Source organism: Rhincodon typus, chromosome 25, assembly GCF_021869965.1.
Source record: "Rhincodon typus isolate 14 chromosome 25, sRhiTyp1.1, whole genome shotgun sequence".
Classification (NCBI taxonomy): domain Eukaryota; kingdom Metazoa; phylum Chordata; class Chondrichthyes; order Orectolobiformes; family Rhincodontidae; genus Rhincodon; species Rhincodon typus.
The window spans coordinates 10,376,763-10,391,607 of NC_063356.1; positions in this window are offsets into that span (position 1 = coordinate 10,376,763).

Consider the following 14,845-nt stretch of genomic DNA (forward strand, 5'->3'; position numbering starts at 1 on the left):
CCTGATATAACTGTGATAATGATTTAGGACAGGAAGAAGATTGCAGGAAGCCCAGTGATGAAACCATCATGAAGCAGATGATGAAACAAGAACTAAAGAAGGAGGAGCAGGTGTAGACTTTACTGGTGATTAAATCTGGACTGTCATTCAGTACACTCTTGACCTTAAATCCTTTTTCCTCCCTTTTCCTGCATCCCTTGATTCTCGAGGCTGAAAATCCTTTTATTTCATCCTTAAATATATTCAATATAAAATATCCACAATCAAACCAGGTAGAGATTTTCAAACAATCAGTCTTTGAAGCCTCTTTGTGTCCCTTCTGATAAAAATTCCCGTCTTACTTTATATTATCGGTAACCGTAGCTAGATACCTTTCAGTCTCTTTCCTGGAATTATTAATTTGCATTCTAAATAAATGTGGCCCGGGCACTGGCTATTTGTGTGAAAAGATTTGTGTGAAGAAAATTCATTCCATCTCAGTCCAAAAGGATTCGTTGCATATCCTCAGATTATCCTCACAGCTTGTAGATTCCCCAACCATGGGAAATGATTTCTCTGTGTCTATCCTTGCCATCAAGCTCCTTCAGAGTCTTGCATATTTAATGCAGGTTGATGCTCATTCCTCTTCAATCAAGAAAGTATAGGTTCGACTTACCCACCTTCTCATCTGCAGCTTTCTCAACTCAGGAATGAAACTAATGAATCTTCACTGCACTCCACTCCCTTCTTACACATGGAGCAATCTGTGGTCTGACCAGAGCCCATGTACAATTGCAGCAATATTCCTTATTCTTTTGTTTCAGTTTTTTGCAATGTGGCCAATATAATGTCATAAAGCACAGAAAAGGACCTTTAGCCCATCGAGTCTGGGCCAAACTATTTCCACTAATCCCACTTTCCAACACTTGGCCAATAGCCTTGAAAGTTATGACATTTACAAGTTTGCTGATGACACCACTGTGGTAGGACTGTTATCAAACAATGATGAGTCATAGTACAGGAAGGAGATAGAGGGCTTGGTGTTGTGGTGCAATGATAACTTTTCTCTTAATTTTGGTAAAATAAAAGAAGTGATCATTGACATCAGGAAGAAAGGAGGAGGACATGCCGTCACCTGCATCTACAGAGCTGAGGTTGAGAGGGTCGAGGGTATCAGGTTCCTAGTAAACAACAATCTGTCCTGGGCCTCACCAGAACATGTCAGGGTCAAGAAGGCACATCACCTCTTTTTCCTCAGGTGGTTTAGGAAATTCAACGTGTTCGTAAGGGCCCTCACCACAGAAAGCCAACTATCTGAGTTTATAATGCCCTGGTATGGCTACTACTCTGCACAGGACCATAAGAAATTACAGAGAGTTGTGAACACAGCCCAGACCATCACGGAAGCCAACCTCTCATCCATGGACACATTTACACTTCTTATTGCCTCAGGCATGCTGCAAACATCATCAAAGATCCCTCCCACCCTGGTGATGCTCTCTTTCAATCTCTTCCATCAGGCAGAAGATACAGAAGCTTGAACACATGCACCAACAGGTTCAAGAACAGCTTCTTCCCTGCTGTTGTTAGACTCATGAATGGACCTCTCTAACATTAAATAATGTTGATCTTACTTTGCGTACGTCCTATGCACTGTAACCTAACACTGTTTAAGCATTCTATGATCTGTGTGTCCTTGTTTGCTATGATCTGCTTGCACTGCTCACAAAACAAAGCCTTTCACTGTACTTAGGTAGAGGTGGTTCTGCTATAACGCGATAGTTGCGTTGAGGGTTTTGAGGGGATTCTCTCCGTGAGATTTCTCACTGCACCTTACCAAACCAGTTTCATTAACCACCTACCCTGCCCTGAAGGCACTATCTCATCAGATTCTGGTCCCATGTTAATACGCACCATACCCAGAACAACTCATCAGCCGGCAAATATCTGCCATTTGGCTGGCATCCCTTCTACTGTACCATCTGTAAATGCCCGTTATGGACATAACTAAATACTATCAGCCTGGAGTTGATAGTCTGGTCTGAAGTTGCCATCCAGGTCAGTACACTCTCTGGAGGAAAATACAGCACTGCAAAATGAAGGTTTCCATCTTTCTCCATTTCTCCAGTGTAAGACCCACCACCTTTTCCACAATGTCTCATATTCGGTCTCTCTCTCTCTCTCTGCTACTCACCTCCCACCAAGACTCAAGCTCCACCATTCTCAGTATTGTCCGTCACCCCAGACTCCAGCACCACTAACCCTCCACAGCGTTGTCAAGGGACAGTTAGACCCCAAACACTACTTCAATGTTCCCCTCCCTCCCTCCTCCTCTAATTAACAAACAAAAGCCCACTCTGAAGACCACAAGTAGCAGCAGCGGCAGAGTGAGTATAAACCTACCAGAGCTCGGGGCACATTGTAGCTGTGAGAAAAGGCTGGTGAGATGTCACAGGGAGGCTGTGACCTGGTTCACTGGTAGGAAATCTGCACCAAATTTGAAAAAGAACGCAGCCAAGAAGTATCAATAAATTCAATTAACTCAATAAAGTAATTAACTGAGTAGAAATGCCTGGACAGGTGATGTGTTGTAGCTGTATGATGTGTGAGATGGCTGATCCCATTGCGAACTGCAGTGACCACATCTACAGCAAGTGTTGGTTGCTTGAGAAACTTCAGCTCAGAGTTGATGAGCTGGAACTGTAGCTTCAAATACTGCAGCACATCCAGGAGGGGAAGAAGTACCTGGACGCTGTGTTTCAGGAAGCAGTCACACCTGGTAGATTAAGTACTTTAAATTTGGCCAGTGGCCAGGGACAGCAGGGTGTGACTGTAAGTGGGTCAGGTAGAGAGATCCTGCATTCAGGAACAGATGAGCCCCAGCCCTTGTCCAGTAGGTACGAGGTACTTGCTCCCTGTGTGGATGAGGAAAAGGGCTGCAGGGAGGATGAGCCAACTGACCACTGCACCGTGGACACTGACCACTGGGAGCAAAAAGACAAGTGGCATTTGTAGGGGATTCTATAATCAGGGGAATAGATAGTACCCTTTGTAAGCAGGATCGAGAGTTCCGCATGAGGTGTTGCCTGCCCGGTGCCAGGGTAAGGGATATCTCTGACTGGCTTGAAAGGATATTGGAGCGGGAGGGGAGGATCCAGTTGTTATGACCCACGTCGGAATAAACAACATAGGCAAGACTACGAGAGACAACCTGTTCAGGGGTTACCAGGAGCTAGGAATGAAATTAAAGAGCAAGTCCTCAAGGATTATAATCTCCGGATTACTGCCCGAGCCACGTGCAAATTGGCATAGGGACACAAGAATAAGGGAAGTAAGTACATGGCTAAAGGAACGTTGTGGGAAAGAGGGGTTCCTTTTCATGGGGCACTGGCATCAGTTTTGGAACAGGAGGGATCTGTTCTGCTGGGACAGTCTCCAGCTGAACAGAGCTGGGACCAATGTTCTAGCAAAAAGGGTAAATACACTGGTCAACAGGATTTTAAACTAGAAAGTGGGGAGTGGGGGAAGGGAAGGGTAAAACATCCCCCAGTGGGGAACAAAGTAACAGGCTGAAAGCTGTTGGGGTTGATTCAACTGTGTGGAAAAATATGAAAAAAATGACATGAAAGGAGAACTCAGGAGAGGTTATTAAAGTCTCCAGCACAGACACAAATAGGACAGAGTGTTTGGAAAGGGTTAGGAATCAAACTTCAAGCACATTGGATAAACGAGTGACAATGAGAAGAGGGATGGTTAGTACAGGACTGAAGGCGTTTTATCTAAATGCGCGCAGTATAAGAAAGAAGTAAATGAGCTTGCGGCACAAATTGAAATTGGCAGATATGACTTAGTGGGCATTACGGAGACATGGCTGCAAGGGGATCAGGATTGGGGGCTGAATATTCAAGGATATACATTTTATCGAAAAGATAGGCATGTGGGCAGGTGGGTGGGGTTGACTTATCAGTAAGAAATGAAATTAAATCAATTATAAGAAACAAAGTAGGGTCAGATGGTGTAGAAGCTGTGTGGGTAGAGTTGAGGAACCGCAGATGTGAAAAAACCATAGTTGGAATTTTGTACAGGCCTCCAAATCATATTTAGCAGCTGGGGCGCAAGATACACCAGGAGATAGAAAAGGTGTGTAAGAAAGGCAAAGTCACAGTGATCATGGGGGATTTCAGTATGCAGGTGGACTGGGAAAATCAGGTTGGTAGTGGATTGCAAGAAAAGGAATTTGTGGAATGTCCACAAAATGGCTTTTTGGAGCAGCTTGTGGTGGAGCCCACAAGGGGACAGACAATACTGGATTTAGTGCTGTGCAATGAGGCAGACTTGGTAAGGGAGCTTAAGGTGAAGGAACCCTGAGGAAGCAGTGATCATAATATGAAGATAGAATCAGATGTAATGGTATTACAGCTGAATAAAGGCAACTACAGAGGCATGAGGGAGGAGCTGGGCAGAATTGACTGGGAGAGGAGCTTAGCAGGAAAGACAGTGGAACAGCAAAGGCAGGAGTTTCCAGGAGTAATTGAGGAGACACAGCAAAAATTCATCTCTAGGAAAAAGAAGCTTAGCACGGGGACTAAAAGGCAACCATGGTTGACTAGGGATGTCAGGGATAGCATAAAAGCAAAAGTGAAAGCATATAATGGAGCAAAGGGCAGTGGGAAACCAGAGGTTGGGAAGTGAATAAAGACCGACAGATGGCAATGACAAAAAAGAAATTATGAAGAAGATTAAATATGAGGAGAAGCTAGCCAGTAATATAAAGGAGGACTGTAGAGTTTCCTTAGATATATAAAGGGCAAAAGAGAGGCAAAAGTGGGCATTGGACTGCTGGAAAATGACACTGGAGAGACAGTAGTGGGGAACAAGGAAATGGCTGAGGAACTGAATATACCCAAAAATTTGAGAGAGTCAGGGGGCAGAGCTGAGTATGGTGGGCATCACCAAGGAGTAGGTGCTAGAAAAACTGATTGGCCTGAAGGTGGACAAATCACCTGGACCAGATAGACTACACCCCAGAGTTCGTAAGGAGATAACTGAAGAGAGAGTGGAAGCGTTAGTGGTGATCTTTCAGGAATCATGAGAGTCAGGGAGGGTCCCAGAGGACTGGAAAATTGCTAACGTGACACCCCTCATTCAATAGGGAGTAAGGCAAAAGACTGAAAATTGCAAGCCAATTAGCCTAACCTCAGTCGTGCATAAGATTTTAAAGTCCATTGTCAAGGATGAGATCTCTGAATACTTGGAAGTGCATGGTAAAACAAGGCAAAGTCAGCACAGCTTCGTCAAAGGGAGTTCATGCCTGACAAATCTGTTAGAATTCTTTGAGGAAGTAACAAGCAGGTTAGACAAAGGAGAGCCAATGGATGTTATCTACCTGGACTTCAAGAAGGCCTTTGACAAGGTGCCGCACAGGTGGCTGCTGAGAAAGATCAGGGCCCATGTGTTAGAGGCAAGGTGCTAGCATGGATAGAAGATTGGCTGTCTGGCAGAAAGCAGACAGTGGGGATAAAAGGCTCTTTCTCAGAATGGCAGCTGGTGACAAGTGGTGTTCCACAAGGGTCAGTGTTGGGACCACAACTTTTCACTTTATACATTAATGATCTGGATGAAGGAACTGGGGGCATTCTGGCTAAGTTTGCAGACAATACAAAGATAGGTAGGGGGACAGGTAGTATTGAGGATGCGGGGAGGCTGCAGAAGGATTTGGACAGGTTGGAGAGTAGGCAAAGGAGTAGCAAATGGAGTACAACGTGGGAAAGTGTGAGGTCATGAACTTTGGTAAGAAAAATAAAAGCATGGACTATTTTCTAAATGGGGAGAAAATGCAAAATTCTGAAGTGCAAAGAGACTTGGGAGTTCTAGTCCAGGACTGTCTCAAGGTAAACACGCAGGTTGAGTCAGTAGTTAGGAAGTCACATGTAACTTTGGCATTTATTTTGAGAGGACTTGAATATAAACGTAGGGATGTACTTCTGAGGCTGTATAAGGCTCTGGTCATGCCACATTTAGAGTATTATGCGCAGTTTTGGGCCCTGTATCTCAGGAAGGATATACTGGCCCCAGAATGGGTTCAGAGGAGATTCACGAATCCCAGGAATGAAAAGCTTAACATATGACGAATGTTTGAGGACCCTGGGACTATGCTCATTGGAGTTTAGAAGGATGAGGGGTGATCTAATTGAAACTTACAGAATGCTGAACGGCCTGGACAGAGTGGACGTTGGGAAGATGTTTCCATTGGTAGGAGAGACTAGGACCAGAGGGCACAGCCTTAGAGTAAAGGGAAGACCTTTTAGAACGGAGATATGGAGAAACATCTTTAGCCAGAGATTGGTGACTCTATGGAATTCACTGCAACAGAAGGCTGTGGAGGCCAGGTCATTGAGTATATTTAAGATGGAGATAGATAGGTTCTTGATCATCAAGGAGATCAAGGGTTAAAGGAAGAAAGTGGGAGAATGGGGTGGAGAAAATTATCAGCAATGACTGAATGGTGGAGCAGGCTCGATGGGCTGAATGGATTAATTTCTGCTCCAATGACTTATGGTCTAATGGCATCTGTAATGTCTGCTCACTCACTTGCAGCATCTTCCCAACTACCAAAACCATTTCAACGGTGCCATCCCCTTTCATCTCCCTTAATAATGACATCTCTCTCCTTCCAAGAGGGAAACGGTCCACAATAGGACAGAAAGAGTCAAGATTGGATCTGGACTACCCGACATTCAGCTCCTCATCATTTATGTGAATAACATCCAAACTGTAACACACCTGAGTGGCTGACTGACTGAGTCCAAAACCCTGGACTGGTACCAGAGACTGGTCTGACTTACTGTGCCATGAAAAACCTGACAGAAGCCTATCCCTCTTGATTGGACTGAGACCGACTCACAATTATGACAAGCTTCCTAACTTTGTGCGTGCGGGAAATGGTGAGGCAAGACAGAAGTAATATAAGCCTGGTGCTAATATCCATTGATGTGGGGCATGCTTGGGTGAAGCCCACGGATTGGGCAGTGACGTTTTGGTGCCCAGTATTCAACATGAAGGTCCTTTGGAGCCAGTGATGAGTAACATGTAGCCAGTTACGCGCTCTGATTTCCATTTTGAGAATTCTCAATGGCTATCTCGTGCAGCACACTCACTAAGGGAGGAGGCTAAATATTAATGAAGTGAGTTGTGACATTAATAAGACATTTAACAAGCTGTAATTCCCCTTAATTAGTGTAGCACCACTTCTTGATGAGAAACATACCTCACTGTAAATCCATAAAAGAGGTAGCAACCTTCTCCTGGACCTTGCTGGAATTCTCATCCAATTCTGCCACAAAACTCACCATCTCCCATGTCACCTAGACCCCTATAAAATTCTACCCACAGTGTTTATTATCTTAAATTCCTTACTCCAAGATCCTTTGCTTTCCCTTACTGAATGCCAATGGAAAATGCTTCCCTTGCCTGATCTGGCCTACACGTGACTCCAGACCCACAGCAAGGTGGTTAACACTAATGTCCTCCAGGCAGTTGGGGATGGGTCATAAATGCTGGACTGGCCAATAATACCCACAACCCAGAAAGGAATAAAAAATAACTTCCTTCCTATGTTCTTGTTGCATGAACTATGTGGCTTTCCCTCTCCAAATCCTGCTGCAGTTGACAGTGTTGTATAAGGATATGAACAAGTTAATAGAGACGGGTGCCAGCAGCACCAGCCACTGTGATAAACCACGTGGACCTGTCAGTGAACAGCTTAGGATCCGGAAGAAGTAACAACCTAACATCCAGATGCTGTGCGTAATTTCTGTAACAATGTTTCTCATAACAATGTAACTTGTTGCTAATATGCAATAATAGTAGAAGATGCCCATTTAAAAGACACTTGGATAAGTACATGAAGGGGAAAGGTTTGGAGGGATATGGACTAGGAGTAGGCAGGTAGGACTCGGTTAGTTTGGGATGATATTTGGCATGGACTAGTTAGACCGAAGGGTCTGTTTCCATGCTGTATGACTATGACCATTGGGCTGCTCTCTCATGTTGGAAAGACAACTGGTGGTGGATTTAACTTGAGGATCACCATGCCACGGGCAAGGGGAAAAGTCAAAAAGGCCTTTATAACGACTGTAACTGGTGCAGGAATTAAACTCATATTTTACATTGCAAAGCACGCATCCATCCAACTGAGCTAACCAACTCCCTAACAGGCAGCAAGCTACTTCTTGTTCAATACAATAGTCACTTCGAGTTAGACCAGTCAGTGGTTTTTCTCTGTCATGCTGGACCAAGCAGTCATTGTAGCTTCCCACAAAGAGAAAGCTGGTTGCAAACCTCCCACATGGTGAGGTGCAAACTTGGTTTCACTGCACATACAACAGCAGCCAACAATGGGGAGAGTGGAAATTAATTTGCCTTTTCCTCACTGCTAAATGACTTGGGGAAAATCTTAAATTCAGTTGCTGTTGCCATTATGAAAAAAGTATCGCACTTATGCAGAACATTTCATGACCTCCAGATGCCCCAAAATACTCAACAATTACTTATTTGTTTGAAGGTATGCTATTTTTGTAATGAAGGAGAAATGGTCATGAACTTGTGCAAAGCAAGATCCCCAATCAGACAGATGAGAATAACCATATAATCTGTTTTCTCAATGATTGTTGCTTGAAGAGTAATTTTAAGGACGGATTGTGAAGTACTTTCCTGCTCTTCTTCAAATTTGTGCCATGGCCACTTTTCCATGTTGGAACGTTTCTGTCCACATGAGAGGGTAAATATGGGATTGAATCATGTGGAGATGGTAGGGGTCATAGCTGTTGGCTGGAAAGCCAGTGAGACGCTTGCAGTAGGTCTTTTCCAGAGGCCTGTTGCATCTCGAGTCAATTGGGCACTTAACAGATGAGAGGTGCGCCCTGGTGGATGGAAAGCCTGCCCACCAAAGGAAACGACTCTTCAGCACCTGGCAGTGCCATCAGGAGGTGGTGACTGCAGCTGGTACTGCAGCGACCTAAGGCCTCAGAATGAACGCAGGGCCAGGCACAGTTGAGTCAAGGTGGAAGGGGGTCTGATGGGGCATAGGTCATAGGGAAAGTGGCATCAAAGAGGGGTTTGTTTGCAACAAGGAGGGGGTGGTAGCTTTCAGAAGGTAGCCCCACCCACCGATCCTCTTAATGTTGGGTCCCTTGATCAGGCACTCAGGTGCTTTGGATAAGGGTCCCCTTGGGAAACCACAAGCAAACACAGCCAGGTTTGGAAATTGTGCTCAGCCCCCTTGTTCATAACAATGGCAACAAGATGAAGCCCTTCGTGGGTATGAATTGATCTCAGTTGGAGGCAGAGTGGGAAGCCTTCCAATAACAGCTTTAATCAATGTGGAAGTGGGACGGTCTCCACCTTCCCCTCCCCCAGCTGGTTAAATGGCCCTCAGCATCAAAATGGCAGACAAGGGAGGGCACCAGATGACCCATGTGGTCTGGAAGTGCACCAACTTGGAATGACAACTTGGAATCTTCAGACAGAGAGTGGTGAATCTATGGAATTCACTGCCACAGAAGGCTGTGGAGGCCAAGTCATTGAGTACATTTAAGACTGAAATAGATAGGTTCTTGATTATCAAGGAGATCAAGGGTTACGGGGAGAAAGCAGGAGAATGGGGTCGAGGAACTTCTCAGCCATGATTGAATGGCGGAGCAGACTTGATGGGCTGAATGGCCTAATTTCTGCTCCTATGTCTTATGGTCTTATGGACAGCTGAGATCTTCAGCTCCGGGTGGAATTTGCTCAAACAGTCACCATGCTACAGACTTCTCACTTTAACAGAAGAGGCGAAACGGGGAAAGTGTATGATGGAGGCTCCAGGGAGGCGTGTCAGCTTTTAATTATGTTAATTAGTATGAATGGCCCATTCGAATTCTCCTGTTGGTTCAGAAACATGACAGTGCAAGGAAGGTGAGGGCCTGAGCAATCGGGGGTATTGTACCTTTCCTCTTCATTGATGGATCCAATGTCTTTCCTTGGCCAGCAGTAATCAATCACAAAGCCCCTTCTCCATCCTTCTGGTCTACCCCCAACCTCATGCATTTGGCCACCAACACCTCAAGCCAAGAAACAGGCTTCTACCTTCCAACTCCACCATCACTCTGCAAACAAATGTCATTGCCCATGGAATTAAATCCGACAGAATGTGACTGAACCCTAATTTCCAGCTTCCCTGTTTTCGATTAGTACAGTTGGATCAAGAAAGTTATCAATCTCCAAATACGATCATGAGGCAAAATCATGGGCTCTGTCACATTCGGAGGCTGTGATAGGTCACTGTGTTAATATTTCCATTCAACACAACCTTTAAGAAATTTGATAGAGTTAATAGATGTACATGTGAGATTCCCTAACTACAGCGGTAATTCTTATTAAACTGTGTCGGTTTGATGTTTTGTTTTCCTGTTCAACTTATGAAATGTTGTCTGCTCAAATTCAGGTGCATTGTGGGTGGAAAAGGAAGTAAGGGGAATTGTGGGAAGAGCAATTACAATAAATTGTACTTGTAGCGAACAGTACCATCAGAACATGAAAGACATGGGGTTCTGCTATGACGCAATAGCTGCGTTCCTGTGCAACATTGCATTTACGAAAGAACGGGGCCTATGGGAAAAGCAGGGTTAGGGCGCCAACCACTAAAAAAATCACTCAACATCACTCAAAAGCCTAACATAAAGGATAGCACAGTTTGAATAAATGTTTAAATCACATCAAATAATGAAATAAGAGTAAATTTAACACCTTTAAGCGTTTGAGTTTGTTCTGTTGTTAATTGCAGAGGCTGAGGGTTGTCGTTATCATACCTTTAGGTGCAGTTGTGTTTGCAGGGTTAGGACTGAAGATAGTTAATCCAGAAGTGGATGACTGTGGCTCAGTGTCTTCTGACTGTTTCTTGGGGTTTGGCTTAAAAAAGACATGCAGTTTTTGCTGCTTTGCCCATTTTCTTCTTTCATGAAGAAACTTCTCATAGGGTGGCAAATAGGATGTTTTTCCACAAACTGCTACCGTGTTGTATTCTGCATTGTAATCATCCTCTAAGAGCTGTAACTGCTTCTCAATTTCCCTCAGGATAAAAGACAAAACAGAAGTGGAAAGCTCTCATGCTGCTGTATCCTGGACTCCATCTTCTTCGTCTCCAGCTTCCACTTCCCCTTCAGTGACCAGTTGTTGTAGATCAGCTGTAGACAGGTCTTCACAGAGGGACTCAAGCAGCTCTTCAATCTCCTCACTCTCCACTTCTTCAAATCCAACTTGCTTTACAAGAGCAACACAATGTTCTTTGACTTATGGGAGCTGCTCTGATGGATCAAATGTTTAAAATCTTGAAAAACATCTGGGAGAAGCCTCTGCCAAACTGCATGCAAACAGTCCTTACTGACATCATCCAGGCCTCCATGATAATGTCAATTGCATTCTTGATGTTAAATCTCTTCCAAAATTGAAGAACACTGGACACAGCCCGCAAAATGATCATGTGATGTCAATGCATTCTCCTCCGTGCACTGATGGAATCGCATTACAGTCAACACAATTTGCATTTTAGAAATCCTTATTCATCAGTCACATTATAGCTAATTTGCGTTGCTGGAACAGATGTTATAGCAGAACACCAACAGGACAACAAATCAAGTCATTTCGAGTGCTGATCCATGTACCTTTTGAAGGTTGTGAGTTTTCCCAGCTTGTTGACCCTCCCAGGCAGTGTATTCCATATTCCCACCATCCTGTGAATTTTTATGTGCATTGAGAGGAGGAGGGCGTTGCTGCCTAGGCCAGCATTTATTGCCAATCCCTAATTACCCATAGGGCAGTAATGAGTCAACCATATTGCAGTGGGTCTGGGGTCAATGTTGGCTGGACCAAATTGGGATGGCAGTTTCCTTCCCGAAAGGACCTCAGTAAATACATGGGTTTTTGCAACAGTCAGCAAAGGATTCACAGTAATCAGTAGTCTCTTAATTCCAGATTTTTATTAACTTCAAATTCCACCATCTGCCATAGCAGGATTCAAATCCAGACCCCCATGATATTACCTGGGTCTCTGGATTAACAGCCTTGTGATAATACCATTAGGCCATAACCCGCCCTAAAAAAAAAATTTTCCTCAAATCCACTTTAAACCTCCTGCCCTTCACCTAAATTTATGTCCCCTTGTTATTGACCCTTCAACTAAGGGGAACAGCTATTTCCTACACTCACTGCCCATGCCCTTCATTATCAGGTCCCCTCTCAGCTTTCCGTTCTTGAAAGGAAATTTGCTTTCTGAATTGTCCCTGTGCATCAACTCTGTGTTTTCCTTGCACGAGTACAGTTAAGTCTGTGCTGCGCTCACAACCAATTTACTCAGTTGGTGAGACTCTCAGTGTGGCACAATATCATCGCGTAGAAGCTAAACACGAATAATGAGGACCCCTTTCGTTGTAGACAGAAGGTCTTTGACAAGGTGCCTCTGGAGGCTGCTGTGAGGGAAGAGCTTCACAAATCTGAAGCATAAAGGGACTTGGGAGACCTAGGTCAGCATTTTCTTAAGGCTAACAGGCCGCTTCAATTGTCAGTTAGGAAGGCAAATGCAATAGCAGCATTTCAAAAGGCCTCAAATACAAGAGGAGGGACATACTGTTGAAGTTATATAATGCTCTGGTCAGACCACACTTGGATTATTCTGAGCAGTTTTGGATCCTGTATGTAGGGAAGGCTGTATTGGTGCTGGAGGGGGTCCGGAGGAGGTTTACAAGACTGACCCTGGGGATGAAGGGCTTGTCATATGAGGAGCAGTCGAGGACTCTGGGCCTGTACTTGATGGAGTTTAGCAGGATAAGGGAGATCTCATTGAAACTTACAGAATACTGAGAGGCCTGGAGTGGATGTGGAGAAGACGTTTCCACTAGTAGGAGAGACTAGGACCTGAGGGCACAGTCTCAAACTGAAGGGGGTGACCCTTTAGATCTGAGATGAGGAGGAATTTCTTCAGCCAGAGGGAGGTTAATGTGTGAAACTCATTGCTGCAGATTTATGTGGGGGCCATGTCATTTGGTGTATTTACGACAGAGATAGATAGTTTCTTGAGTAGTAAGGGAATCAAGGGTTACAGGTGGAAGGCAGGAGAATGGGGTTGAGAAACATATCAGCAATGATTTAATGGGGGAGCAGACTCAATGGACCAAATGATCTAATTCTGTTCCTATATCTTATGGTCTTATGGTCACACACAACATTTGTTTCAAATTAACAAAATGCCTGACAGCCATTTACTGGTTCACTTCTCAGGGCTATGCTCTGACCAACCAAAGTGGCTTAAAGTGTAATAAAGTCTGGCTGTTAATTGTCAATCAGCATCATTATGTGTATTCTCCATGGCAGCACATCTATAAACCAGAGTCCGCTTGACAACCATTCTGTATTGTCTCCTCTCATGCACTGTAAATGTTGGTTTTCTCTCTGAACTTGTGTTCTTATTCGAAGAAAGGTCACTGGGCTTAAAATGTTAACTCTGTTTTTTCTCCACAGAAGCTGCCAGACCTGCTGAGTTTCTCCAGCACTTTCAGTTTTTATTTCAGATGTCCATCATTTGCAGTACTTTATTTTTATTCCTTTAACAATGCAGTCTTTCATCTCACGTTTTCAAACTCAGCTCTTAATTTCATACCTAACACTTCCAGTCACTTTCACACCATCCCTAAGAATGTACATATAAGTTTCTAACTCTTTCAAACAAACATGACCATCAAAGCTGCAATAAGCCGAAACTTTTAGACTCATGGAACGATTGCAATGCATAAAGACACCATTAGGCTCATCCTATTCATGTTGTCTCTCTATGAGAATAACTTGCCTCATCCCACCTTCCCACCACTTCCTTGTGGTCCTGGAAATTGTTGTCTCTTCAGGTAATTATCCAACTCCCTGTTGAAAGCTATGATTAAATCTACCTACCCCCACACTTTTGGGTAGGGCATTCCAGATCCCAACTCCACCTGAATCGATCTGAACCAGTGTCCTAGTGAAAAGGATAAATAGGGTGGTCACAGATAGCAAAAGTTTCTATAAATATATAAAATGAAAAAGAGTGGCTAAAGTAAACGTTGGCCCTTTAGAGGATGAGAAGGGGAATTTAGTTATGGGATATGATGAAATGGCCGAGGCATTGAACAGGTATTTTGTATCGGTCTTCACAGTGGAGGACACTAATAACATGCCAGTAACTGACAAAGAGACGAAGGTAGGTGAGGACCTGGAAACAATCATTATTACGGAAGAGGTAGTGTTGGGCAAACTAATGGAGCTAAGGATTGATAAGTCTCCTGGCCCTGATGGAATGCATCCCAGGTACTAAAAGAGATGGGGGGAGAAATAGCAGGCGCACTGGCGGTAATTTTCCAAAATTTGCTGGACTCTGGGGCAGTCCCAGCAGATTGGAAAACAGCAAATGTGACGCCACTGTTTAAAAAGGGAAGTAGACAAAAGATGGGGAATTATAGACCAGTTAGCTTAACCTCTGTAGTGGGGAAGATGCTTGAGTCTATTATCGAGGAAGAAATAGCAAGGCATCTTGATAGAAATTGTCCTGCTGGGCAGACGCAGCATGGGTTCATGAAGGGCAGGTCATGCTTGACAAATCTTTTGGAATTCTATGAAGACATTATGAGCGAGGTGGACAATGGGGACCCAGTGGATGTGGTGTACCTAGATTTCCAAAAGGCCTTTGACAAGGTGCCGCACAAGAGGCTACCGCATAAGATAAGGATGCATGGCATTAAGGGTAAAGTATTAGCATGGATAGAGGATTGGTTGACTAACAGGAAGCAAAGAGTGGGGATAA